Genomic DNA, 7500 nt, shown 5'->3' with positions numbered 1-7500 from the left:
CGGCAGATAATATAAAACCTAGCGTGGCTCAGCGGAATGGTCTTTGCTTCCTACCCGAAAGGCAACGAGTTTCAACTACCCGCCGCGCTGTGCGGCCTTGAGCAATTCACCTAGCCTTAGCTCACTTTGCGGCGCTGCGCTGCGCTGCGGCTGACGCCTGGGTTATTCCAGTCTTCCCTCGGAATAGACCCTAAAGAAAAATGTCCCCTTAGGGATGAATAAAGGGCCTTTTTTTAAATAGGTAAGAAATGTCGTGAAGTCAAGCACTCTACTCTTTTGGTTCCTAATTCCTCGGAAGTGTGTATGTTACCAGTCCTTCGGAGTACTAATAATGAATAGGTTACATAAATGTGACATAACTATTTCAGTAGCAGGATGTATAGGAAGATTCTTAGGATTACGGGACGTAAAAGAGCGAGGATGGATGATCTTTATTGACGACCAGCATATACAGGCTAGAAAATAAATAAGATCCCATCACATTGAAACCAGAAGATGAATTACACAAGATAAATTCGGTCCTTCGGAAGAGAGTTTTTACACTTCCAATGAAATAGGAACCAGTCTTTTGAAATCACAATTTTCTTCCCTATTGGTTCCAAACCCGACGTGTACTTATTTACAGGTCTGATAGCCCAAATTGTTATGGGGCCCATTGTTTTATAATGGAAATACTCTCAAACCAACGCAATATATTGTCTATAACAACAATGTTAAACCAAGCTTGCGAGTGTGTCATATTGCACGATAAAAATATAGCGAGTTTAATAAATACAAAGAAATGAAAGAACACGTTTATTCCACCCCTCCAAGTAAGATTATTAGATCTTAACTACGCCACTACCACATTATCTCATTCATCTGTAGTGCTTCATTCATCTTATTTTGTTGATAAAGGGGAAACCCCAAACTTTCGTTTTATCTGTTTTTGTAATTAAATCGAAACTTATATTCAATTTCACATTATTATTTATTTCTTCGAGCTTCGAGCAGCAAAATTTATATTGTCCATTACAACAATGTTAAACTAGGCCTATAATTGCGTTCGGATGTCAGACCTGTATATTTGCACACTGAACTGAATATGCACATCGGCTCCTACATGTTTTACTAAGAACGCAAGAGGACTTGTTTTGCTTGTTGTTTTTTTTTTTTGGTTTTTTAAAGAAAAACCCTATCATTTCGTAGTAACTTTTATTCAACGATTGCAGAATATTTTCGTACATTTTATTGGTGTGAAATTTGGTGTAAAAGACAGCTCTGGCGCTGAAAAAAAGACAGTTGATTGGTAACTAAAAAAGATATTAAAAAACTCGGTTAATAAGTACAAAGAGATTCAGCAATTAGCCTATATTATATTTGCTAAGAAATGATAGGGTTTTCCTATGAGAGGAGTGGAATAAAAACATTCAATAAATTACAGGTACGACAAAATTTGATTCGCTTTTTAATTTTTTTTTAATTGTTGCATCTCACTGTCGTTTATAACTATATCCGAGCGTTTTTTTTTCTGTTTTTTTTTTTTTTTTTTTTTTTTTTTTCTTGTTGTTTTGTTGTTTTTTTTTTTGTTTGTTTTTTTTAATCTATCTTATTCGCAAGAAAGATTTTAAAAAGACTTTATTTAGTTCGACAAATCCATTTCTTATTTCTTTTATTGTATAACGACTAAAAACGACGTGCCCCTATTTTCAGGTCTGATAACCTAACGTAATGATGGGCTTGATTTGACATTGTTGTAAATGACATTTTACGTTAGTTTGAGAGTATCCATATAGATAGAATGAAGTTGACGTCACTCGGGTTTTTGTTAATGTTATTTTGCCATCCGCGTTTATGAGTAATTCTCACTCAACTGTATTAACCAGACTATAAGTGTTTGCGGTTACACATAGTTTTGCGTGTTGGTCCGTTATACTTCCGGATGGCAATATTGTGAGCTTCTGAGCCAAGCGCATACTATTTATACAACAATGAGCCCATAACAATTTGGGTTATCAGACCTGCAAATAAGTAAGAAATAGTATACATACTTTCTGAAAGTGACAAAACTAATTGACCGGCTATGTGGTCTAGTGGTATGACACTCGTTTTCGGATCGGTCCTGGGTTCGAGCCTCGCTCGGAGCATAGTTGAGTCCTTGGAAAAGGCTCTTTACTCACATTCCCTCACCGTGTTCAGGTGTAAAGCGCTTTGAGCACATTTAGTGGATATTGCGCTATATAAAAGCTCAATTATTATTATTATTGTTATTATTATTATTATTGTTATTATTATTATTATTATTATTATTATTATTATTATTATTATTATTATTATTATTATTATCATTATTATTATTATTATTATTATTATATTATTATTATTATTATTATTATTATTATCATTATTATTATTATTATTATTATTATTATTATTATTATTATTATTAGTACTTGGCCGTCAAACAGAGATGTCTCTGTCCGAAAACAATGTAATATCGCCTAACAGGCGTCATGTCACGTTCAACATGTTAAGTATTGCTGTTTGTTAGGGACCCCTTGTAAAGCGCTTTGAGTACGTTTAGTGGATATTGCGCTATATAAAAGCTCAAGTTTGTTTTGTTTTTTTAACTTTTAAATTTCTCGTCATTGTTTCATTCCGTTTTAAGATGGTCAATTGATCACAAAGAGCATTCATATAGCGCAATATTCTCGAAATGTGCTCAAAGCGCTGTACAAGGGATCTCGAGCCAACAACAACACTTAACATTATGTAGAACGATACATGATGCCTGTTAGGCGATATTATCATTTTTTCCCCAACTAAAACAAGGCTGTTAACGACCAGGTACTCATTTTACACCTGAGTACGGTGAGATAATGTGAGTAAAGAGGATTTTCTAAGGACTCAACTATGCCCCGCTTACCGCACTGGACTCAAACCCGGGACTCCCCATCCAAAGACGGGTGCCATACCACACTAGACCATCACAAAGCCACGTAAATAGAAGTCTCTAATATAATGACTCACCTGCTTCCTTGGATAATTGTCACTGGTTCGTTTGCGAAAAGAACTCAAAATATTATCAGTGAAAAGCTCATCACACTTAGAAATAGAATGGGTTGATAGAGAATTAGATTCGCAAAATGTGGATGAAATGTCCTTTTGTTCCAATAACGACGGAATTAGTCAACTCTAGAAAGGGCTTGATTCTTATATAATTTGTTAAACATCATTTATTTTTCGGCGTTAAACAGCAAATTTATCTGGTCTCATTGAAGTAGTCTAGAAGCAACTTGGCACCACATCATGAAAACATCATAAAACTTAATCTAATCAGTGGAATAAATTAATGATTATGTGAGATAATGATAACTTAAATATTCTGTCAAAGTTGGCGAAAACAATACTTTTCCTTTGGAGAAATAATTTAGTCAAATAATATGGTCTGTGAGTGAAATTTGAATATCCGTTTGTGGCTATCTATACCATCGCCTGAATTCAAATGTCTTGTTTCCTTTTTTCCTTATCTTTTTGTTTTTTAATTTTACTTTATATATGATGCTGATTGCAAACACCGTCCCCAAGGCGAAAGGCAAGTCCGAGGAGAGTTAACTTGTTACTTGTTCCTATCAGCAGCAACAGCAGTCGTTGTTGTTGCTCCTACGCGACTTTCAATCTACTCTTCCAAGCAAAATCGTCGCGCGCTGTTGGAAGAGACGATTCTACGAGGATGAATTCTAACTGAAGCCTACAGCCGATGCCAGTGTTGCATTATAAATAGTTTATATTATATTATATATCTATATATCACGTCATACTAGTCACTCATTATCATTATTATATTATTATAAAACAGCCAGCCCAACCTACTCTTCTTTTACGTGACAAAGGTGAAGATTGGTCTGCGACATCTTCTAACGCAGCGCTGCAAGAGGGCGAGAGTCGCCGCGGTTTGGTCGTGGTGAAGGTGATGCTTTGCTAGTCGCTGGAAGGAATCTCAAGGGCCGCTGATGCCAAAGCGTGAAGGGATGTAAGAGAGAGGAGGATGAGATGAGAAGGAAGGAGGGAGGGGTCGTGGGGTGGGGGGGGGGGTTGAGGGAGAGGAGGCGAAGAACGATGGGGGAGAGGGGGAGGGGGGAGCAGCAGGAGAATGGCACATAAAATCAGACGAGTTAAATATGGCGGCGTGGCTGTGGGTCGCGCGTCATGTAGCCTCGCTTCTGTGACAGAATCTTGGTGAGATTGTGGTCGCGACGTGCCGCTGATTTCGTCACTGTTTCCTTTCTCTTTTTGTGTCCATTTTAGAGTGAAGAATTTGTTTTCAAATTAATTTTTCATCCATGAAGCGACTTTTTTAAAAACCGTTTTCTCCTCCTCCTCCTCCTCCTCCTCCATCACCACCTCCGCCACCACAACCGCCACAACCATCATCTATGAAACTCGGATTTCGAGCCCTGCTATCAACATCTCATTTTATTTTCCTTTAGCAATAAACGTAACCCGTGTTGCTCACTTTACGGTGCTGCACTGCGGCTGGCACCTGGATCATATCGTGAGGTTTTTTTTCTCAATATCGACCCTAAGATTTTATAATATCCCCTGGGATCCAATTGAGAGAATTAGTTTTAGTTGATGTATCTTTTTTTCAAAGCGCTTTACAGGGGGCCCCTGACCAACAGCAACACGTAATATGAAGAACTAGACATGAGGTCTGTTAGGCGATATTTCAATTTTTTTCGGACAGAGACAACGCTGTTAACGGTCAGGTACTCATTTTACACCTGAGTACGATGAGAGAATGAGAATAAAGAGCCTTTTCCAACTATGCGCCGAGCGAGGTTCTAACCCAGGACCTTCCCATCCGAAAGTGAGCGCCATACCACTAGACCACATAGCCGCACATTTTACTTTGAGGTTGAAATCTTAATGAACTCATAGTGAATATAATACGAGTTTGACCCATATAGGGAATGAGATTAGCGGAAGAGTAGCGCCCCTTGATTGGACGTCACCCATAGTCTGTGACATCACTGGCGGAAAAGTTATTAGAGAGAGAACGTCATGTTGGTTGTGTGCATGCGTCTCTCGTCCTCCGACGCTACTCTTCCGCTAATCTCATTCCCTATTGGGAATAATAATATTGACCCAAGAGTAGAACGCCTGGGTCTAGTGAGGTACTTCCTTGATGTCAACGAGTCATCGATTTCTATAAGAATCGAATAATAAGGCACTTTGAACTCTGTCCTTACCGATCCTTTTCAGTATTTTCCCAAAATGACAGGCTTATCCAGCAGAAAAATTAATTCTTTAAACTCAAATGTGACCCCTCGTCTCAAAACGGTATTAAGTCGGGATGATTAAGATGTTTAAGATGGAATTTGTATCCAGAAATATCATGCTCAAGTTGGGTTTATATGCTTTATAATAGAGGAGAAGGAATATCATATTTTACTGTGCTAAATACCAACGTTTCATATTTTTGACCAGTTTAACTATAATTTGACTTTTTAGCATTTGGTCCATTCCGACATAATACCGTTTTGAGACGAAGGGTCACAAATAAGCTCTCTCCAGAACAAATTTATGTTCTTATTAATTAAACAAAGATCGTTCTTCAAAGTTTGTGATGTACAAACAAAACCTGAATAAGAAGAATGTATAGATAGAATGCGCTTGGCCAAGGAGTTCACAACATTGCCATCCGGAAGTATAACGGACCAACACACAAACTCTGTGTAACCATGAACTTTTATAGTCTGGTTAATACAGTTTAGTGAGAACAACTCACAAACGCGGATGGCAAAAACAATAACAAAGACCTGAGTGACGTCATCTGCATACTATCAATATTGTGTCGTAACAAATATGACGATTTTGCTGTAGGTGGTAAGGAGAGGGTTAAAATTCTCCCTATCTAGGAAACGTGAGTACAACATTGTAAAATTGATTGGAATAAAACACAGTTTATTATTTGTCTGAGCACCACGTGATCAATGGATCAGATATCACTGTCCTGTGTTTTAATAGAAACAAAGAAGAAAGGAGACAGTATAGATAGAACGAAGATGACGTCACTCTGGTCTTAGTTATTGTTCTTTTTTTGCCATCCGAGAAAATGAGTAATTCTCACTAAACTGTATTAACCAGACTATAAACGTTTAAGGTTACACATAGTTTTGTGTGTTGGTCCGTTATACTTCCGGATGGCAATGTTGTGAGCTTCTAAGCCAAGCGCAAACTATCTATAGTATTATTTGTTTTCACACCACAGCGATACTCTTCAACAGTCGTAACGTCACTTCCTTCCTAATGACGCATGGTAACTTAGTAACACTGGCTCTAAACTATCGGAACAATGGCGGACGCCCATATAAAATATTTCTCCGACGAGCATAAAAGCGTATCCAGGGGGAAAAAAACACATACATTTGATCATGTTTTGACTTTTACACATTCTGATCACAATGCATATGAAAAGTTCTAGCCAGCATGAAGAATAAAAAGTAATGATTTTCTTTGTTTAGAACCAAGAGGGCCGCCGTTGCCGGGCGCGTGACATCAGACTACTGAATCCAATTAAAAGAAACAAAGAATAAAGGTTTGATATAAGAAAATTATAACTTATTTGTCCCCTAACATAACATGAATCAGTCATAGTCTATATCAATGTTTAAATAAATAAAACTCCCTTTGTTCATCCCATAGGGGGAAATTTGTCTCATGGGTCTATTTATTTCAAGGGAAGACTGAAATAACCTAGGCGTCAGCCGCAGTGCAGCGCCACAAATTGAGCTCGGGCGAGGTGACTTGCTCAAGGCGACACAGCGCAGCGGGCGGATGATCAAACTCGGTACCTTTCGGTTACAAAGCAAAGACTGAACCTCTGAGCCTCGCTGCCCTACTGACCTGTATTTTAAAAACAAAGAAGAAAGGGGGTGATATAATATAATATTATTTGGCTATATCTAATACATTGTATGACAAAAGGTTTGCCTTAATCATAATATTCTAGCACAGCCAACCTAGATAATCGATAAACGTTTCTATTGATTGAATTAATGCTATTGAACGCACAACTAAATCGACAAGGTTTTCTACAAAGAGACAAATACTGAAAACAATAATATATAGGGAATGAGATTAGCGGAAGAGTAGCATCCCTTGATTGGACGTCACCTTACAGAGAGAGCGTCAATTTGGTTTTGAAGTGTCTCAAGCCGCTTTCACCGGAAGCGAGGACGAGAGACGCATGCGCCCAACCAACATGACGTTCTCTCTCTAATAACTTTTACGCCGGTGACGTCACTGACTATAGGTGACGTCCAATCAAGGGACGTTACTCTTCCGCTAATCTCATTCCGTATCTACATTACAACTATTATACTGATAAAACGTCTTTTTTCCCCAGATTTTTTTCGAATAAATTATTGGAAATGTTCCAAAACAAATGCCTCCGAAGAATTATAGGAATATTTTGGCCCAACAAAATGGGAGCGATCTATATTCATGTTTTCGTCC

The 7500-nt window shown here is 37.9% G+C and overlaps 1 protein-coding gene across 2 annotated transcripts in view; it reads right to left on the bottom strand.

Annotated features, from left to right (window-relative positions):
• Positions 1-3886, bottom strand: part of LOC144980769 (uncharacterized) — a 304724-nt gene extending 300838 nt beyond the window's left edge. The window contains exon 1 of one of the 2 annotated variants that reach the window (XM_078928550.1): positions 3010-3886. The gene's annotated coding sequence lies outside the window, so the exon portion shown is untranslated. The remainder of the gene's footprint in view (positions 1-3009) is intronic. The other variant, XM_078928549.1, reaches the window with a different exon arrangement.
• Between the last annotated feature and the right edge of the window lie 3614 nt (positions 3887-7500).

This window comes from Berghia stephanieae, chromosome 10 (genome assembly GCF_034508935.2).
Source record: "Berghia stephanieae isolate SIO BIC M18660-M18661 chromosome 10, UCSD_Bste_1.3, whole genome shotgun sequence".
NCBI lineage: Eukaryota > Metazoa > Mollusca > Gastropoda > Nudibranchia > Aeolidiidae > Berghia > Berghia stephanieae.
This window is presented reverse-complemented; position numbering and strand designations above follow the sequence as displayed.